The sequence below is a fragment of the Heptranchias perlo genome, chromosome 3 (assembly GCF_035084215.1).
Source record: "Heptranchias perlo isolate sHepPer1 chromosome 3, sHepPer1.hap1, whole genome shotgun sequence".
Classification (NCBI taxonomy): domain Eukaryota; kingdom Metazoa; phylum Chordata; class Chondrichthyes; order Hexanchiformes; family Hexanchidae; genus Heptranchias; species Heptranchias perlo.
In genome coordinates, this window is record NC_090327.1 from 115,203,903 (window position 1) to 115,225,430 (window position 21,528).

The 21,528-nt window shown below is 42.6% G+C and overlaps 1 protein-coding gene and 1 long non-coding RNA gene across 3 annotated transcripts in view; one reads left to right on the forward strand and one right to left on the reverse strand.

The window, feature by feature from the left end:
* The window catches only part of LOC137319276 (uncharacterized), a 92,560-nt gene extending 74,113 nt beyond the window's left edge, over positions 1 to 18,447 (reverse strand). Inside the window, exons 1-2 of the long non-coding RNA XR_010962067.1 lie at positions 18,183 to 18,447; positions 5,367 to 5,450 (exon numbers count right to left, since the gene is read on the reverse strand). This is a non-coding gene — a long non-coding RNA (uncharacterized lncRNA). The remainder of the gene's footprint in view (positions 1 to 5,366; positions 5,451 to 18,182) is intronic.
* oxr1a (oxidation resistance 1a) overlaps positions 1 to 21,528 on the forward strand; it is a 701,118-nt gene that overhangs the window by 47,293 nt on the left and 632,297 nt on the right. The window lies entirely within an intron of this gene.

Genomic DNA, 21,528 nt, shown 5'->3' on the forward strand with positions numbered 1-21,528 from the left:
TTATATAACTATAGAAACTCTTGCTATCTGTTTTTATATTTTTTGCTAATTTCTTTTCATAATCTAACTTCCCTTTCTTAATCAATCCTTTAGTTACTTTTTGCTGTCTTTTGAAGAATTCCCAATCTTCTATCCTCCCACTAAGTTTGGCTACCTTATATGTCCTTGTTTTTAGTCGGATACTATCCTTGATTTCTTTACTTAGCCACGGGTGGCTGTCATTTCTTTTACACCCTTTTTTCCTCTGTGGAATATATTTATTTTGAAAGTTGTAAAATAACTCCCTAAATGAACACCACTGCTCATGTACCGTCTTACCCTTTAATCTATTTTCCCAGTCCACTTTAATCAATTCCGCTCTCATACCATCATAGTCTCCTTTATTCAAGCTCAGTACGCTTGTTTGAGAATCAACCTTCTCACCCTCTAATTGGATATGGAATTCAACCATGTTGTGGTCGCTCGTTCCAAGGGGATCCTTAACTAGGACATTATTAATTAATCCTGACTCATTACACAGGACCAGGTCCAAGGTTGCCTGCCCCCTTGTAGGATCAGTTACATACTGCTCAAGAAATCCATCCCTGATGCACTCAATGAACTCGTCCTCAAGGCTGCTCTGCCCAATTTGATTTGTCCAGTTAATATGATAATTAAAATCCCCCATAATTATGGCTGTTCCCTTATTACATGCCCCGACTATCTCCTGATTAATACTTCTTCCAGCAGAGTTGCAACTATTAGGAGGCCTATATACTACGCCCACTAATGTTTTTTTTCCCTTATTATTCCTTATCTCCACCCAAACTGTTTCATTATCTTGATGCTTTGTCCCAATATCATTTCTCTGTATTACAGTGATTCCTTCCTTTATTAACATAGCCACCCCACCTCCCCTTCCTTCCTGCCTGTCCTTCCTGATTGTTAAATACCCTGGCATATTTAATTCCCAGTCGTTGTCACCCTGCAGCCATGTTTCTGTAATGGCCACAAGATCATACCCATACGTAGTTATTTGTGCCGTTAACTCGTCCATTTTATTACGAATGCTACGTGCATTCAGATAAAGAACTTTCAAATCTGTTTTGTGACGCTTAGTTCCTGCTTTTTCCTTTTTTAACACTTTACCTATTACTCCATACCTTCTGTCCATTCCTGTTACGCTTTCCTCTCTCTCCCTGCTCAGGTTCCCAACCCCCTGCCCACATGCATAACACTGCACTTTTCTAAGTTAAACATCATTTGCCAGTCACTTGCCAATCTTGCAGCACATCTAGATCTACATGTAGTAGTCTAGTTTCGTCTACAGTCCTGACACTTGCACATATCTTGGTATCATCTACATACTTGTAGATAGTTCCCCCAACACCTACATCTAGATCATTAATGAAAATAGTAAAAGCAATGGTCCTAACACTGATCCCTGCGGGACACCACTGGTCTCCAAGCAGATCCAAATCCATCTACAACAACTTTCAGCCAGTTCTCAATTCAGCACAGTAGATTGAAGCCTCAGGCATTAGTGGCAATCTTGTGGAGAAGCCACGTATGCTGTACCTTTTTATCAAAAGCTTTTTGGAAGTCTAGGCCTAGACAATGTCTACCAGGTTTCCCTCATCCACTGTCTTGGTGACTTCTTCAAAAAATACAATTGAATCAGTAAGACAGGACCTTTTTTTTTTTGTTGGGTGTCCCTAATATGTCCTTCTCTGTCTAAGTAGTTACATATTGCATCCCTAATGATTCCCTCATTCCAACCTTCCCTATTACTGATGTCAAACTAATGGATCTATAGTTACCTGGATCCATCTTGTCTCCTCTTTTAAAGATTGGAACTACATTAGCCTCCTTTCTGTCTAAGGGAACAGACACAAACGCCAGCAAGCTATTAAAAATACAGGCAAGGGGTTCGCATCGCACCTGTCCAGTCTCTGAGGACAGATGTCATCTGGGCTGGCTGCCCTATTTTAAGGTTCCTAATTCTATCTAAAACAGTATGTTCATCTATGTTAATATTCTGACAGTCGAGCATCAACTTCAAGAGTGAAGACCGATGCAAAGTACTCATTTTGTGTTTCTGCCATTTACCATGAGTCCTTTGTAACCTGTCATTGAGTATCCTTCAATGGTCTAATACAGTCTTTGATCGTTCTGACTCTTCACATAGCTGAGAAAGCTTTTCCCATTCCTTCCGCAATTCTCTATGATCCTCTTTTCTATTCGCCGTTTAGCTGATCTAATAGCGGCCTTAGTTTTCTTTAGCTGTTCCCGGTACCTAACTTTGAGTATGATATGACTTTAGTAGAAACGTCTTTGTACATGACCAATCACCCACCTTGGCTTTTTCTAACCACACTCCCTTCTTTTGACTTTGGGCACATAGAAGTCTTCCACATGTTTCATTTTGTTCTTAAAAACTTTCCATGTATATTTTACGTTGGTTTCATCACCACCCAGTAGGGTTAACCTGTTCCACATCTTCTGCCATTTTAGTAAAGTTTGTCCTTCTTCTGAAATGTGAAATTAATTGTAGATTTTCTGTACCTTTGGTTCTACCAGCCAATTGAAAATCTCTTAAACGCAATAGAATTGGCCTGCAAACCTATATTCAAACAAAACTCATAGGGTGTTTGCATTTGAAGTGAATGGCTTCTTCCCTCCCTTTTGATATCTGTCAGATATAATGGGCATGATTTTTACATGGAGGCGAGAAGGGAGTGGGGTGGTGGGGGGGTTGTGGGGAGATAAGTGGACGCGAAACCCGGAAGTAAAGTTGGCGGGTCGCTATCTGCGATCGCGACCTTATTGAGGGCAATAAATTTTACTTCCAGGTTTCGCGCCCGGCAGCCAATCTGATTGAGAGGCTGGTTGGCTGTCGCAGGGTCCAATTGCGCCAGATGAGCTTGTTGGGCCTGGATGAAGCACTCCTACTCACCCTGGCCCACAAGCAGTGCAATAAAGGAACTCTCCTCATGGATCCAGACCTTCTTGTCTACTTTCATCTGACGTGAATGGGAAGCGATGGGAAACCTAAACAGGTTAGGTTAAATTCGTTTTACATTTCTAATACACAAAAAATTAAGTGCCTCAACTATCACAATGAGGTACATTGCCCCTTTAACAATCGGCCTGCCAGATTTAAATGGGGACGGAATTTCCGGGTTTCTGTTGCACGCACGTGCATCCTAACGTGCCTGGGTTAAGCCCGGAAGTGAGTGTGTTGGAGCCAGAATGTGGTCCTACTGAAGTATTCAATTATTTTTACTACCTACCCGCCCCCAGCCCACCTGTTCTTGGGGATTAAAATTACCCCCAGTGGGTCAGATGCGTTCTCCCTTCCATCTGTTTTTCTAGAATTTCCATGGTTCTTCTGCCGAAGTTACAGAGGACCGTGGAAATTCATTCCCCAATGCCTATTCTGGGGCTATTGTGCATCTGTGCGTAAACCTGGTTTTTAACCCCTTTATGCACTGTGACAGAGAGAAAGAAATCAATAATGCGCCACAGATTGGCAAATAGAGGTCAACCATACATAAACTTCAATTTATTCAGAAATGTGCCAATTGTATTGCATCCCACACTAAGTCCTGAGTGCCCATCACCCATGTCCTCCCCAATTCATACGTGCTCTCCAGACCCCATTGCATTGACAAAAGGTCCTCATTCTCATCATCAGATTTGTCCATGATCTTGTAGTCTCTTCCAGTCCGATATACTAGCATGCAACCCCTGTCCTACTGACTCTGGTCTAATGTGTTCCACAGCTCCCCCCCCCCCACTCCCCCGGTCTGCTCCACCATCAACGGTTTAGCATTGTCATCATGCTCCTGCATTTTAGAGCTCTCTCCCTAACTCTTTAACCTTCCTATTTCGCTTTGTACTTTCAAAAACCTCAAAATCTCGTCACTTCCAGTAGATCCTTTCACTTCCTGCTTGGTATCCTTTGATCTCCTGTAAAGTTCCTTAAAATGTTCACTACATGAAAAGCATAACAGTTACGTTTTTTTTTCAAGCACATAAACACATCGCTGGCTCATTTGCGCATTCTTGCTCGCCCTCCCGCCCTCCCTCCCTTGCTTTGGAATTTCTATGAACTACTTCTGGTCTCCCACCATACCTTCAGTGGGAGATTGGTGGAACGCCCAGATGAATGGCGCCATTTCCGCAAGGTTTCTGCCAGTCTACCACCAATCTTGTTCTGGCAATATTGGGAAATCTCCGGAAATTCTACCCTCTTATATGTAGTTAATCCATCACATCACACCTTTCAAAGGCATCATAAGAACATAAGAAATAGGAGCAGGAGTAGGCCAATCGGCCCCTCGAGCCTGCTCCGCCATTCAATAAGAACATGGCTGATCTGATCCTAACCTCAAATCTAAATTCATGTCCAATTTCCTGCCCGCTCCCCGTAACCCCTAATTCCCTTTACTTCTAGGAAACTGTCTATTTCTGTTTTAAATTTATTTAATGATGTAGCTTCCACAGCTTCCTGGGGCAGCAAATTCCACAGACCTACTACCCTCTGAGTGAAGAAGTTTCTCCTCATCTCAGTTTTGAAAGAGCAGCCCCTTATTCTAAGATTATGCCCCCTAGTTCTAGTTTCACCCATCCTTGGGAACATCCTTACCGCATCCACCCGATCAAGCCCCTTCACAATCTTATATGTTTCAATAAGATCGCTTCTCATTCTTCTGAACTCCAATGAGTAGAGTCCCAATCTACTCAACCTCTCCTCATATGTCCGCCCCCTCATCCCCGGGATTAACCGAGTGAACCTTCTTTGTACTGCCTCGAGAGCAAGTATGTCTTTTCTTAAGTATGGAGACCAAAACTGTATGCAGTATTCCAGGTGCGGTCTCACCAATACCTTATATAACTGCAGCAATACCTCCCTGTTTTTATATTCTATCCCCCGAGCAATAAAAGCCAACATTCCGTTGGCCTTCTTGATCACCTGCATCGCACCTAAAAATGTAGTCTTACTTTAGAAGTGTCAGGCTAATGATAAATGTCAGGTTCATAACAGTAGAGAATCAAGCAGAATGCAGAAAGTGCAGAGAACAACCGAAAAGGAAATAAGAGGGGCAGAGAGTGTGAGAGAAAAGATTAGCAGGTAACATAAAAGGAACATGTAAAGAGTAAAAGGATAGTCAAAGGAAGGATGGGATGATTAGGAACCAAAAAGGAAATCTTCGTGGAGGCAGAGGGCATGGCTGAGTTACTGAGTGACTACTTTGCATCTGTCTTCACAGAAGAAGAGGATGCTGCCAATATTACAGAAAAGGAGGGGGTAGCAAAATTGGATAGGATAAAAATAGAGGAGGTACTTAAAAGATTGGCAGTGCTCAAAGTAGAAAATTCACCTGGTCCGATGGGATGCATCCTTTCAATCCTCCTTGGATATGAGAGTGATGCCAGAGGACTGGAGGATTGCAAATGTTCCGTCCCTGCTCCAGAAAGAGGAAGAGTGTTAAACCCAGTGTCTACAAGTCAGTCAGCTTAACGTCGGTGGTGGGGAAACTGTTAAAGACCATAATCTGGGACAAAATTAATTGTCACTTGGAAGAACATGGGTTAATCAATGACAGCCAGCACGGATTTGTTAAAGGATTTGTCTGACAAACTTCATTGAGTTCTTTGATGTAGTAATGGAGAGGGTTGATGAGGGTAGTGTGCTTGATTTGTGTATATGGACTTTTTAAAAGCGTTTGATGAAGTGCCACATAATAGACTTCTTAGCAAAATTGAAGCCCAAGAGAATAAAGGGGCAGTGGCAGCATGGATATGAAATTGGCTAAGAGACAGAAAGCAGAGAGTAGTAGTGAACGGTTGTTTATCAGATTGGAGGGAAGTGTACAGTGGTGTCCCCCAGGGATCAATATTAGGACGATTGCTCATTTTAAGATATATTAATGACCTGGACTTGGTTATACAGGGTATAATTTCAAAATCTGAAATGTAGTAAACAGTAAGGAGGATAGTAGCAGTCTTCAAGAGGACATCGACATACTGGTGTTAAAAACAGAAAATGCTGGAAATACTCAGCAGCTATCATGCAGCATCTGTGGAGAGAGAAACCATTAACATTTCAGGATGATGACCTTTCATCAGAATGGGAAGAAGTTAGAGATTTAACAGTTTTTAGGCAAGTACAAAGCCTGGGAAAGGAGGAAGGGAGGAAAGAACAAAGGGGAAAGTCTGTGACAGACTGGTGAAATGGGCAGATGTGGCAGAGGAAATTTAATGCAAAGGAATGTGAAGTGATGCATTTTGGAAGGAAGAATGGTACAATTTTAAAGGGGGTGCAGGACCTGGGGGTTCACATACACAAATCTTAGTGGCAGGACAAGTTGATAAGGCTGTTAAAAAGCATACGAGATCCTGGGCTTTATAAATAGAATTGTAAACAATTTTACAACACCAAGTTATAGTCCAGCAATTTTATTTTAAATTCACAAGCTTTTGGAGGCTACCTCCTTCCTCAGGTGAACGATGTGGAAATGGAGGCATGGAGTACAACATCAACTAAACCTTTATAAATCACTGGTTAGACCTCAGCTGAAGTGTCCAATTCTGGGCACCACACTTTAGAGGAAGGATGTCAAGGCCTTGTAGAGGGTGTAGTGGAGATTTACTAGAAAAATACCAGGGATGAGAGACTTCAGTTATTGGAGAGAACTGGAGAAGCTGGGATTTTCTCCTTAGACCAGAGAAGCTTAAAAATTATGCGGGGTTTTGTAAATAAAATAAATAAGGAGAAACTGTTTCCACTGGCAGGAGGGTCGATAACCAAAGGATACAGATTTAAGATAAGTAGCAAAAGAACCAGACTGGAAGAGAAATTTTTTTACGCAGCAAGTTGTTATGATCTGGAATGCACTGTCTGAAAGGGTGGTGGAAGCAGATTCAATAATAACTTTCAGAAGGGAATTGGATAAATACTTAAAAAGGAAAAATTTGCACGGCTATGGGGAAAGAGTAGGGGAGTGGGACTAATTGGATGACTCAAAGAGCAACCACAGGCACAATGGGCCGAATGGCCTCCTTCTGTATTGTATGATTCTAGCTCCGAAATGTCACATGTCTGTAGGGCAGTAAATGACGATTAGCTCAAAGTAACCACTAATCTGTTACATTATCAATCAAACATCTGATTAACTAAATGTGAGTGAATCGAAGTAGCAAAGAAGTACCAATGAGGTATGAGTAACCAGTAGAAAGCTGAGCTATCAAATGCCACAATTTTTTTCAAAGCTATGATTCACAAACCAGCAAATACCACAAAATATTACAATCAAATTGCTCAAGTATTTTCTTCGCAATTTTGACCACTGTTTGCCGCCTTCACACACTTCACAAAATCACTAAACTTACTGATAAATTTGGCTGTTTCATGTTAAAAATGTCTGAAATAAACTTCTAGAACTGTGAACAGTAAAGATTAGAACTCTGTACTTTCTCCAAGATTAGAACTCCGTACTTCTCCAGTTAATCCTTACTGCTACAATCCTATTTTCACACCACAGCTTGGCATCACCTAGTTCAGCGGTGGCACTCTCGCCTCTAAGTCAGAAGGTTGTGGGTTCAAGTCCCACTCCAGAGACGTGAGCACAAAATCCAGGGCTGACACTGCAGTGCAGTACTGAGGGAGTGCTGCACTGTCTTTCGGATGAGATGTTAAACCGAGGTTCCATCTACCCTCAAGTGGACATAAACAATCCCATGCCACTATTTTGAGGAAGAGCGGGGGAGTTCTCCTGGTGTCCTGGCTAATTTTTATCCTACACCCAACTCACTAAAACAGATTATCTGGTCATTATCTCACTGCTGTTTGTGGGACATAGCTGTGTGCAAAAATTGACTGCTGCATTTCCTACATTGTTTCCAGTGGCAGAAGGGTCGGTAGCTAGATTTAAGGCAGAAGAGCCAGAGGCGACATGAGGAAACTTTTTTTTGCACAGCGAGTTATGATCTGGAATGCTCTGCCTGAAAGGGTGGTGCAAGCAGATTCAATAGTAACTTTCAAAAGGAAATTGGATAAATACATGAAGGGAAAAAATTTACAGGACTATGGGAAAAGAGCAGGGGAATGGGACTAATTGGAAACTCTTTGAAGGAACCGGCACAGGCACGATGGGCCGAATGGCCGCCTCCTGTGCTGTACCTACGATGAACTATTAGTGGATCTCAGTCAACAGAACAAATTTCAAATATAATCCTCATACTAATCTGCTATTTGATTTAATTATAGCAACACACTATGTGGATTATAAATGTAGTTATCCCTTGGTGGAACTGAATGGATCGCAATTCACTGCATGACAGGCCTTGGGCTTAGTGTTGCAAAGCTTAAAGGAGAACATTAGTTTTTCTTCGGCTATAAATCCTTCATGATTTAGTTTCTGTAGCTTTGCAGAAGCAGTTATCAGCGAGTTTAGATATAGATACAGAGAATCAATCCATGATGTATAGGATGAGCTATTACCTGTCCTTTTAATATGTTGACTTAGCAGTGCTCAAAGTGACTGAGGTTACATTGTTGAAGAGGGGTGCTTGGGTGCAGGATTTGGGGGACAGTGTACGTTGCCATTAAAAGGATTTGGGAAAAAAGTTGAGATTTTCAGGCAGTGAAGCAAGAAAGTTTTTTTTATTGATTCCTGTAAACTAAATAAGCAAACAAATTGGAATTTCCACACTGGTTTTTCTTGTGGAACCACTGGAGAAACGGAGTAAATGGCCATCTACCCGGGGTTTCCTCTGATCTCCCACCAAAGTTAGAGCAGGAGAACCAAACGGAAATTCAGGGCCATAGTGTTTTCCTTACCAACTGCAGGTGTACAAACAGAGCAATAAATTTGTCTACCACACATAGTATCATAGTAGGTACAGCACACGAGGAAACCATTTGGCCCATCGTGCCTGTGCCAGCTCTTTTGAAAAAGCTATTCAATTAGCCCAACTCCCTTTTTTCCCCATAGCCTTGCAAATTATTTCCCTTCAAGTATTTATTCAATTCCCTTTTGAAAGTTACTATTGAATCTGCTTCCACCACCCTTTCAGACAGCGCATTCCAGATCATTACAACTCACTGCATAAAAAAATGTTTCCTCATGTCGCCTCTGGCTCTTTTACCGATCACCTTAAATCTGTGTCCTCTGGTTACCGACCCTTCTACCACTGGAAACAGTTTCTCCTTAATTACTCTATCAAAATCGTTCATAATTTTGAACACCTCTATCTGTTCTAAGGAGAACAACCCCAGCTTCTCCAGTCTCTCCACATAACTAGCTGCACCTCTAGCCAAGCTGTTCCAGTACAGCTAAATCACTGGCATCTACCCGACAATGTGGAAAATTGCCCAGGTATGTTCTATCCACAAAAAGCAGGACAAATCCAATCCTGCCAATTACCGCCCCATCGGTCTACTCTCAATCATCAGCAAAGTGATGGAAGGTGTCATCGACAGTGCTATCAAGCGGCACTTACTCACCAAAACCTGCTCACCGATGCTCAGTTTGGGTTCAGCCAGGACCACTCGGCTCCAGACTTCATTACAGCCTTGGTCCAAACATGGACAAAAGTGCTGAATTCCAGAGGTGAGGTGAGAGTGACTGCCCTTGACATCAAGGCAGCATTTGACCGAGTGTGGCACCAAGGAGCCCTAGTAAAACTGAAGTCAATGGGAATCGGGGAAAACTCTCCAGTGGCTGGAGTCGTACCTAGCACAAAGGAAGATGGCAATGGTCGTTGGAGGCCAATCATCTCGGCCCCAGGACATTGATGCAGGAGTTCCTCAAGGCAGTGTCCTAGGCCTAACCATCTTCAGCTGCTTCATCAATGACCTTCCCTCCATCATAAGGTCAGAAATGGGGATGTTCGCTGATGATTGCACAGAGTTCAGTTCCATTCGCAACCCCTCAGATAATGAAGCAGTCCGTGCCCGCATGCAGCAAGACCTGGACAACATCCAGGCTTGGGCTGCCAAGTGGCAAGTAAAATTCGTGCCAGGCAATGACCATCTCCAATAAGAGAGAGTCTAACCACCTCCCCTTGACGTTCAACGGCTTTACCATCGCCGAATCCCCCAACATCAACATCCTGGGGGTCACCATTGACCAGAAACTTAACGGGACCAGCCATATAAATACTGTGGCTACACGAGCAGGTCAGAGGCTGGGTATTCTGTGGCGAGTGACTCACCTCCTGACTCCCCAAAGTCTTGCCACCATCTACAAGGCACAAGTCAGGAGTGTGATGGAATACTCTCCACTTGCCTGGATGAGTGCAGCTCCAACAACACTCAAGAAGCTCGACACCATCCAGGACAAAGCAGCCCGCTTGATTGGCATCCCATCCACCACCCTAAACATTCACTCCCTTCACCACCGGCGCACTATGGCTACAGTGTGTTCCATCCACAGGATGCACTGCAGCAACTCGCCAAGGCTTCTTCGACAGCACCTCTCAAACCCACAACTTCTACCACCTAGAAGGACAAGGGCAGCAGGCACATGGGAACAACACCACCTGCACGTTCCCCTCCAAGTCACACACCATCCCGACTTGGAAATATATCGCCGTTCCTTCGTCGTCGCTGGGTCAAAATCCCGGAACTCCCTTCCTAACAGCACTGTGGGAGAACCTTCACCACACGGACTGCAGCGGTTCAAAAAGGCGGCTCACCACCACCTTCTCGAGGACAATTAGTGATGGGCAATAAATGCTGGCCTCACCAGCGACGCCCACATCCCATGAACAAATAAAAAAAACTGAAGTCTCTCATCCCTGGTACCATTCTAGTAAATCTTTTCTGCACCCTCTCTAAGGCCTTGATGTCTTTCCTAAAGTGTAGTGCCCAGAATTGAACAGAATACTTCAGCTGCAGCCTAACCAATGTTTTGTAAAGGTTTCTAACTTCCTTGCTTTTGTACTCTATGCCTCTATTAATAAAGCCCAGGATCCTATATGCTTTTTTAACAGACTTCTCAATTTGTCCTGCCACCTTTTAAAGATTTGTGTACATGCACCCTCAGGTGTCTCTGTTCTTGCATTCCCTCTTAAAATTGTACCATTTTATTTATATTGCCTCTCCTCATTCTTCCTACCAAAATGTACCACTTCACACTTGTCTGCATTAAAATTTCATCTGCCATGTGTCTGCCCATTTCACCAGTCTGTCTAAGTCCTACTGAAGTCTGTTACTATCCTCCATGTTGCTTGCTATATTTGAGTTTTGTGTCATCTGCAAATGTTGAAATTATACCCTCTATACCCAAGTCCAGGTCATTAATATACATCAAAAAGAGCTTTGGTCCTAATGCTGACCACTGGGGAACACCACTGTAAACTTCCCGCCAGTCTAAAAAACAACCGTTCACCACTACCCTTTGGTTTCTGTCCCTTAGCCAATTTTGTATCCATGCTGCCACTATCCGTTCATTCCCATAGGCTTTAATTTTGCTAACATGTATATTGATGGTACTTTAGCAAATGCCTTTTGAAAGCCTGTATATGCACATCAGCCACACTACCCTCATCAACCCTTTCCATTACTTCATCAAATAACTCAATCAAGTTACTCAAACACTATTTCCTTTTCCAAGTGCCAATTTATTTTGCCCAGGGTTATTGTCTCATACTACAGTTAGGTAGATAAATCTGTGCACGCAGTTGCATTATTACACTACCTTGAATATATTACTTGCCATATCTTTCCTGTCAAAGTTACCATGGACAAAGTTCAGAAGTTCATGTTTTTACCTTGTGTTTGTATGTATAAAAAAACAAATGTACTGTTAACTTTACAGCTCTGATAATGGCTTCCATTAGTGCTGTCATTCCTCGGACCCTTTCAATTATAGAATGGGGGAGAAATTGGAGCTTACAAACAAAAAAAAGACACATTTCGTCCTTGAGGTACATCCTGCAAAATTGGTACTTTTTGTCCCTATTTTCTGTCTGGAAAATGGGCACAATCAGGACCAATTTCTACCCATTTATCTACAGAGTACTTGCACAGGTTCACATTGATGCGTCCTGGAAGGTATAAACTGATACTTGGTTGAACTCTGGAATAGCTCCAGGAAACTTCATGAACTCTGAGGAACAGGCCTCCAATGGAAAACATTGTTCGAGACATTTCAAATGACATTTGCAATAAAAGGCAATGAGTCATAGTGTTTGAACATGATTACAGAGCTACATTTTTAGCCCACCTCAATCAGAACTGAAATAGTGCTCACGAGGACTGGTCTTTACAAATAAACCTTAAAATATCAAGCGTACGCTGAGGCACTGAATCTGACTTAGTACGTTTAGAAGGCCATCAGAGGAGGTCTTAGTTCCAGTTGCAAATTAGGAGGCCCATGAAAAAGTGAGACTCTGCTGCTTTATTTAGTCATGTGGAGGGGGTTGGTAAGTTTTCATTTGCCATTAATTGTGCATCAGGAGTCAATGGCGCTGGAAGAAGGTAAAAATGCCTGTACAGACAGACAGACAGAAAGAAAGACACAGAAAGAAAAAGAGATATACAGAGAGAAGGAAAAAGTATGCTCTGCCATTATTTGGTTCTGTGAAGCAAGTTTCTGAAGTCTCTCCCAACTTCATTGCAATTAAAAAAAAACTTACATTCATCAACTGACTGTGAGCAATGTCATGGGCAATTTATCTGTGTATTAAATATCTTGTAGGGCACACACTTCCTGTCCACAAACCTTATTTCCAGATGTGATGAATTTTGGGCATGCTTTTCTATCACAATTTATCATTGTGTTTTGCTGTCGACATTTCCTATTACATTTTGCCAAATAGTGATTTTTCCAGTGGCTTTGTCCACAGAAAGTCAAGTCAAGGCAAAGCAAATTTCCCTACAGAGTTCACAATGATGCTGTAGATATTGGTATGGGATCTGCAGATTATAAAGCTCCATTTAGTGGCAGAAGTATACAGCTGTAGGTGTGACTATGTCACAGAATGGTGATGCCCAAATAAGGAGTGCACAACATACATAGTAAATTTTTTTTGATGAAATGTATTGAAAAGACAGACACATTTAAATGAATAATTACCATGATCTGGAGATCAATGGAATAAGTAACTGCTATTTAGACCAATTAATCATTTCCTCCAGAATTCTTGAGGTTCCTGTTAACAGCCTGTGGGTAGTATTTTGTTCCTTTGTTAATAGGTCAGTGCATGCAGTGGCAACGGAATTGCTAATCAGACATCTTACAAAATACAATCAGTGTAGTGAGAACCTATTTTGCAAACCTTGTTTAGAGTGTAGTGGAACTGTAACACAATATATTAGAGTGTTTATGTATTTGTAATCACAGTCAATTTGCCTGTAATGTCATGGGACTGTTGCAATATAAATCAAATGTTTGGGAACACTCCATGCCTATCTTCTTCGTAGAAGCACACGATACTGACGGCAACTTTTTAAAAATGCGTGTTGAGTGCCAGTACAAACAGTACATCAACTAATATTTAGAAACTATTAGTTATGATACTGTTTGTACTGGCATTCATAACACTGCCTGGGGTAAAACTACCCCAAAAAAAATGATATTCCTCTTGACTTTCAAAAGACAATTGAATGAAGACTTCAGAGTATCAATATAATAAATATTATTATCCAATCCCAACTGGTTGGATATTCAGAACCTTTCAGTTATACTGAAGTGCATTGATTTTTAAAAATTCATTCTCGGATGTGGGCGTAGCTGGCAAGGCCGACATTTATTGCCCAACCCTAGTTGTCCTTGAGAAGTTGGTGGTAGACCACTTTCTTGAACTGTTGCAGTCCATGTGGTGAAGGTACTTCCATAATGCTAGGTAGGAACATTCACAGTTTTGACCCAGCGATAATGAAGGAATGGCACTGTATGTCCAAGCCAGGATGGTGTGTGATTTTGAGTGGCAGTTGGAGGTGATGGTGTTCCCATACACCTGCCGCCCACATCCTTCTCGGTGGTGGAGATCACGGGTTTGGTAGGTCCTGCCAAAGAAGCCTTGGCGAGTTGCTGCAGTGCATCCTGTAGATTGTACACACTGCAGCCACTGTATGCTGGTGGTGGAGGGAGTGGATATTTAAGCTGGTGGGTGAAGTGCCAATCAAGCGGACTGCTTTGTCCTGGTCGAACATCTTGAGTGTTTTTGCAGCTGCACCCATCCAGGCAAGTGGAGAATATTACATCACACTCCTGACTTCTGGAAAGGCTTTGTGGAGTCAGGAGGTGAGCCACTTGCTGCGGAATGCCCAGCCTCTGACCTGCTCTGGTAGCCACAGTATTTATGTGGCTGGTCCAATTCAGTTTCTGGTCAGAGGTGACCCCCAGAATGTTGATAGTGGGGAACTTGGCGATGGTTATGCCATTGAATGATGTGGGGAGGCGGTAAGGCCCTCTCTTGTTCAAAGTGGCCATTGCCTGGTACTTGTGTGGCACGAATGTTACCAAAGACTGGATGTTGCTGCATGCTGGCATAGACTGCTTCATTATCTGAGGTATTGCAAATGTAGCTGAAAACTCTGCAGTCATCAGCGAACAGCCCTACTTTTGACCTTATGATGGAGGGAAGGTGATGATCAAGCAGCTGAAGATAATTGGGCCTAGGACAATGCCCTGAGGAACTCCCGCAACAATGTCCTGGGGCTGAGACAATTGGCCTCCAAAATCCACTATCATCTTCCTTTGTGCTAGGTATGACTCCAGCCACTGGAGAGTTTTCTCCCTGATCCCCATTGATTCCAGTTTTACTAGGGCTCCTTGGTGCCATGCTCAGTCGAATGCTGCCTTGGTGTCAAGGGCAGTCACTCTCACCTCACCTCTGGAATTAAGCTCTTGTGCTTATGTTTGAACCAAGACTGTAATAAGGTCTGGAGCTAAGTGGTCCTGACAGAACCCAAACTGAGCATCAGTGAGCAGGTTACTGGTAAGTTCCTCTTGATATCACTATTGACTATTCCTTCCATCATTTTGTGGATGATTAAGTGTAGGCTGACAGGGCTGTGACTGACCAGGTTGGATTTGTCCTGCTTTTTGTGGACAGGACATAACTGAACAATTTTCCACATTGTCGGATACATGCCAGTGTACTGGAACACCTAAGCTAGGGGCGCAGCTCGTTCTGGAGTGCAGGTCTTCAGCAGTGCAGCCGGGATATTGTAGGGGCCCGTAACCTTTGCTGTGTCCCGTGCACTCAGCTGTTTCTTGATGTCACGTGGAGTGAAACAAATTGGCTGACGATTGACACCCGTGGTAGTATATAATTCTGATGCTGCTGATGGCCCACAGTGCCTCATGGTTACCCAGATTACAGATGCTACATCTGTTCTTAATCTATCCCACTTAGCATGGTGGTAGTGCCAAAAGACACTATAGAGGATGTCCTCAGTGCGAAGATGGGTCTTGGTCTCCACAAGAACTGTGTGGTGGTTACTCCTGCCAATGTTGTCAGGGACAGACTCATCTGCGACAGGTAGATCGGTAAGAATGAGGTCAAGTAGGTTATACCCTTTTGTTGGTTCTCTCACTACCGCTCGCAAATCCAGTCTGGCAGCTATACCTTTCAGAACTAAAGAAGTTGATAGGGTAGATAGAGAGAAACTATTTCCTCGGGAGTCCAGAACAAGGGGGCATAATCTTAAAATTAGAGCTAGGCTGTCCAGGGGTGATGTCAGGGAGCACTTCTTCACACAAAGGGTGGTGGAAATCTGGAACTCTTTTTTTTTTCTACCCCCCCCACCTCGAAAAAGCTGTTGAGGCTGGGGGTCAATTGAAAATTTCAAAACTCAGATTGATAGATTTTTGTTACACAAAGATACTGAGGGATATAGAACAAAGTCGGGTAGATGGAGTTAAGATACAGATCGGCCATGATCTAATTGAATGGTGGAACAGGCTCGAGGGGCTGAATGGCCTACTCCTCTTCCTATGCAACTGAGCAACTTGGTACTGTCAAGCCACTCTTGGTGATGGATATTGAAGTCTGCCACCCAGATTGCATTCTGTGTCCTCCGTGCTGCCTCAATTTGGAGGAGTACTGATTCATCAGCTGAGGAAGGGCAGTAGGTAATCAGCAGGAGGTTTTCTTCCCCATGTATGACCCGAAACCATGAGATTTCATTGAGTCCAAAGTCAATATTGAGCACTCTCAGGGCCACTCCTCCTCAACTGTACCCCCACCTCCGGTAGGTCTATCCTTCCGGTGGGACATACCTGTATGTTGATGATTTTGCGAATATGACTATGTCAGGATGTTGCTTGACAAGCCTGAGGGACAGTTCTCCCAACTTTGGCACCACTCCCCAGATGTTAGTGAGGAGGACAATGTAGTGTCAACTGGGCTGGGTGTGCCTTTGTCTCATCCTGATCTGAAGCCTAGGTCATAACCGAGTGGTCCATCCAGTTTCATTTTTTGTTTTTCTTTCTCGTGGTTTGATACAGATGAGTAGCATGCTAAGCCACTTCAGAGGGCAGTTAAGATGTTGGTGTGGGACTGGAGTCACGTATAGGGCAGTCTGGGCAAGGACAGCAGGTATCCTTCCCTATCGGACATTAGTGAACCAGTTAGGTTTTTATGAGAATTCGACAGCTTCGTGGTTACTTTTACTGGTACCAGCTTTTTATTTACATATTTTTATTTAAATTGAATTAAAATGCTTAAACTGCCATGGTGGGATTTGAACACCTATTGTCTGGATTATTAGTCCAGCAACAACTGCTGCACTACCATACTCAAGGTCTTTTGGTAATGAAGAATGCCAAGGTGTAAGCATTAGAATCAGAAGATACCATAAACTGTTACAAAATATAGAATCATACAGCACAGGAGGAGGCCGTTCGGCCCATCATGCCTGTGCCGGCACTTGGAAAGAGCTATCCAATTAGTTCCACTCCGCAGCTCTTTCCCCATAGCTCTGCAAATTTTTCCTTTTCAAGTATATATCCAGTTCCCTTTCGAAAGTTACTATTGAATCTGCTGCCACCACCCTTTCAGGCCGTGCATTCCAGATCATCATAACTCGCTGTGTAAAAAGATTTCTCCTCATCCCCCCTCTGGTTCTTTCGCCAATTACCTTAAATCTGTATCCTCTGGATACCGACCCTCCTGGCAGTGGAAACCGTTTCTCCTTATTTATTCTATGAAAACCCTTCATAATTTTGATCACTTCTATTAAATCTCCCTTTAACTTTCTCTGCTCTAAGGAGAACACCCCAGCTTCTCTAGTATCTCCATGTAACTGAAGTCCCTCATCCCAGGCACCTTTCTAGTAAATCTCCTCTGCACCCTCTATCCTAAAGTGTAGTGCCCAGAAATTGGCCACAATACTCCAGCTGAGGCCTAACCTGTGATTTATAAAGGTTTATCTATGACTTTCTTGCTTTTGTGCTCTAAGGGGGTAATGTTAACCTAACTCACCGGGCGGGAAACCCACGGGATCGGGTGAAATGCCGGGTTTACACCCTGCCCAATATTATTCTCCCATCGACTTCAATGGAGCGTAAAATCGGACCGGATGTAAAGCCAGCATTGTAACTGATCCCGTCGGTTTTCCCACGGCGTGTTGGGTAAAATTGCCTTCATGGCTCTATTTATGACACCAAGCATCCCGTATGCTTTTTGTTAAAAAACAGCCTTATCAACCTGTCCTTCCACCATCAAAGATTTCTGAATGTGAATCCCCCTGCAACCCTTTAAAACTGTACCTTTTTAGTTTACGCTTTTAGTTTAGTTTAGTATAGGCTTTTTTAATAGCCTTGCAGGTACCGATGGGCTCAAAGCCCCTCTCATGAAGCTGGCATTTTCCGATACTTTTTCTCTTCCAAATTCCTCAGATAGGGAAACCCGTTCGTCCTGGAAATAGTGCTAAGGGAAAAAAATAAATTATAACAATTGGCACAAACGCTTATGTGAACCTTAGTGCCAACAGAGGGGAGAAAAAGATGAAACACAATTAAGAAATACACTTCAGCATTACTGTGTCCTTTCCATGACCTTCTGTATACTTACCATTACCCAGCAACCTGGCCAGCTGTGTGTTGCATTCAGGTGGTGATAATAGAGGAACTCCCTAAGTTGCTCATTTTTAATGTAGAGAGTGCCGCAAGGAGTATTACAACAACGTAAAGCTTCTATACTGGAAGAACTGGAATTAAATGAAGATTCATACTCACAGGCAACACATGGCGATGCTTTGCTGTTGAAGATGACACGTTACAGTTGTTGAGCTCAACTTTCGAGATCGCTTCCTCCTGCTTCACCTTCTAACCTCACATTACAATTTCTTCATTTTTATATCTTTCTAACTATTATTTTACATGATCTGGATGCACTTTACATTAGTTCTCAGCAGTCTTTATCACAAAGTTCCAGCCTCCCTAAACATCTTATCACCAAAGGCTTTCTTTCTGATGTCCGTGGTCCGAAGAATGCACTACAGACATATTAGTCTCTAAGCCTATATAAATCTATGCCAAAGTTCAGAATTACGTGTAATCAGTGTGTTATTTAAACTCGAGACCAGGCTGTTTGTGACCTCCTGAGAAGACTGCAAAGTTCTGCAAGCTTTTAACTTTAGGCCTTAATATAAAATGGATTCTGCACTCACTCTTGGTCCCTAACACTATGAACAGATGAAGATCTGATTCCCAAGTTACGCTGCTGCTTTCACATTGATGCACATCTGAATTGCTTCACAATGATGTAGAAGTGGTAGTATTATGACACTTTAAAGATGTTATACTATAGGCACTGGTACCTGTAGCTACTGAGATTGGCACAGGGCCAGTAGACCTCACTTATACTGCTAGCAATGCATCACTCTCCCATGCATGTCTGGCAGCGCATATGCAGAACTCAGTTCAGTGATATCCAGATGCCAATTAAATTTGAATATCTGCAGAAAACAACTGTCCCCTTTGGTCATCTGCTAACAATTTTTAAATTTCCTAGGTGATCCAATGGGCCACTTTTGCTAATAGTGGAGACTGTGTGGAGCTGAAGCAATGTGAAGATAGCTCCTGGAAATGGTCTCGCACCATTTGGGCCATTTTATACCCAAATGACAGTGCATAGTTTACATCGATCTGAAGCTGAAACCACTTTGCATTGATGCAAACTGTGCAGTTGAAGTGCTCTATAATTAGTCTTCAGTAAAATCTGCATCTCTGGCATCAATGTGCCTTTGTGCGGAATTCATAGAAAGTAAGTGGAGAAGAACAGATTTAGGTAAAATTCCCATTGCACTGCCCCTTGATGTGCAAAAGGACAACGTATCACAAAATAGCGCTCCACCAGCCCATGACTTTCCCTCCATGACCTTAATAAATATAAATTCGGCGACTGGGAGGTAAGTGATTTTGTGATGGGCGCTCCAAGCATATGCCAAGGAGCCTTGTATTGTCATTTTTACCCCCGGTTCCTATGTGAAGCGGCATTGTAAATACATTGAATTTCACTCCAAACAATACCCAAAGCCTTTCGTAGTCTTGAGGAGCTAGCCTTCACTCAGAGATAAATAGACTTTACTGCATTGCGATTGTGAAATGACCTTGTCTGCGTTCCTGGCAGCTGCAAGATGAATTGGATAAGAGGAATCTGTCTTTTGAGCAGGATTGATAGCAAGTAAGCCATACTAATAAAAATGTAAAGGGCAGGATAGCAATTGATATGGAACTCAGCCAAGCAGGTTTTAAAGATTGCTATGTTTTACAAGAGGTGTCAATTTAGCTAAAATAGCTTTTTTGGAAAAAAATTAAACAGGAAACTAATTATACAATGTTTTTCAGATTTGCTCAGTAACTTTATTCTGATGAGCATGTTTAGAATGAGAAGTACAAAAAAGTGTTGCATATTTGAACAGCTCACAAAAGCACTATCACTTCAATTTGGAAAACAATCTAAGTAGTTTTGGGAGTTACTGAAGGTTTATTTCAATAGATGAATAGATTTTCTGATATTTCATATAAACTTTTGTTTCAGATTTATTGGGAACAATATACAGCAAACTTCTGGAGATGTGATTTCATGGTGAGATTTAGTTTCTGTGCCTGAACATGATGCAGTGCAGTACTTTATAATGAACGGAGTTTGCTTTATTGCAGCACTTTCACCATTTCTTTGTCTTTATACTGACAGTGATGTACCTTCTGTGGGACAATCCCTTCTACAGTTTACAGTCTACACGCTTCAAATGTATACCTGTTCAGTGATTATACAATTTAACTGTATACACTTTTTTTGAATCCTAAATGAAATGTTCCTGCATTTTCTCTCTCCCTCTCTTTTTTGTACTTTTATTTTCCACTTTTAAGGCTCCCCTGCTTCCACACCATTCCCTGACATAGTTAATGCTAAGCAGCAAGTAACAGCATCATTTTTTTTTTATTTTGCACACGCTCGTTAAACCTCACCTCCTAAGAATATTCTAACATGATGCATTGCAGAGTGGTGATAGTGAGCTGCCTCAGACAGGGAAGATGTGAGGCAGAGGAAAGGAAACAGAAGAGAAATGAATTAGCAGGGAGTAGGGGAGAGGAAGTAAATTTGATTTGTGTCTGACTACCTCAAACATTTCTGTTCTCTTGCTTCTTTGTTTTCTTAAGCAGACAATCAGTACAGGCGGTGGGACTAACTCTAGAGGGAGGTTGTGGCAGCAGGCTTGTTGGCACAGATATGTGTGAATGCCTTATTAACCATTGTGTTGTATGGTCCTTCAGAAGCACTCCAATCGTAGAATGCCAGCTTTATGTGGCACTGTATAAAAGAAGGCATGGCAGGGCATTATTCAGCAAAGCCTGATTAGCCATAGATGCCAATATACCACCAATCGTATTTGCATGCATTGTCACACCCACCTGCCAATGGCTTTAGGAAAGCTTCTTCACCGGGTCTGGGTGAGCAGAGGCAGATGCCAATCTGTGTCATCTGCTGCAGGACACCAACTACAGTGAAACCTGTACAAACGGACATTTGCAAAAAACAGACACTTGTTGGCAGTCCCAAATAACTTGCATTGTAATAGATACAGCTGCACCTTGAAACCACAGACACTTGCAAATTACGAACTACAGACAGCCTTCAATGCACCAAGTCCGTAAACTAATTTGGCAGGGGGATGTGTACAGGATGAAACATTAGAGAGGAAAAACAAGATGCACAGAGAAGTGGGAGGGACAAACAGCACTAGAGTGAAGAATAGTTCAGAAATAGGAGGGATCAGACAGGGGGCAAATGCGAGGTAGTCTAGGAGATTGGAGTGCATGTGTGTAAATGTACATAGTGTGGTAAATAAGGTTGGTGAGCTGCAGGCTCAAGTCGCCACATGGGACTATGATATAGTGGCAATAACAGAGACCTGGCTCAAAGAAAGAGAGGATTAAGTACTGAATATTCCTGGCTACAAGGTATTCAGGAAAGATAGGGAAGAAAAGAAAGGAAGGGGGCGTGGCAGTATTGATCAAAGAAACTATTCTAGCATTAGAAAGAGGTGATGCAGTTGAGGGGTCAAAGACAGAATCT